Below are 679 nucleotides of genomic sequence, written 5' to 3' on the forward strand. Positions count from 1 at the left end.
GGGGTTTGTCTTGAGGTTTCTGAGTGAGAGAAGGGCTAATTACCACCACTAGGAAACCCAGGGTTGGGATCCTCCCTCATGGCCTGGGCACAGTGTAATCTGGGGGTATGGATGGGAGAACTGTGAATACTTGAACTCTACCCCGCCCCCCACCTGACCCCCATCCTCTACACTCATCTGCCTAAGCTCCTCCTGTGGGTGGGGGTGGGAGAGCCTTGTCTATCTTGCCCAGCCTAGGAATTTGGGTAGAGAAGTTAAGCCAAATGCAGGGAGGGGATGCAGATGGAGCCCAGTAGCCACTTCTACCCTTTAAGTGTGTCTGAAAATAAACTGCCATCCCCCCATTCCCACTAGTAATTTTTATATCTTCTGCTACCCCTCTTTCCATCAGGATGGATTCAGGGAACCTGGGCATGCCTGGCATTCACCTGGTTTGCTACTGAATAAGGTCTCTTGGGTTTCCAGAATCCTGTAAAGGGCTAGCTGTGGTTCTACAGCCCCCTAGCATGCCTTGGCTCCTCCCCACCTCTCTAGCCCTTTTTCTAGGCACTTCCATCGTCTGAGTACCAGGCGAGTTTTCCACCCCCTTAGGAAGTCTTGGATTCTGGCTACAGAGCTGGTGGAGCAGCTATAAATGTCTGGGGACCCCCACAGGCTACCTCAAGCCTGGTCTGAATTC

Source organism: Pteropus alecto, unplaced genomic scaffold, assembly GCF_000325575.1.
Source record: "Pteropus alecto unplaced genomic scaffold, ASM32557v1 scaffold202, whole genome shotgun sequence".
NCBI lineage: Eukaryota > Metazoa > Chordata > Mammalia > Chiroptera > Pteropodidae > Pteropus > Pteropus alecto.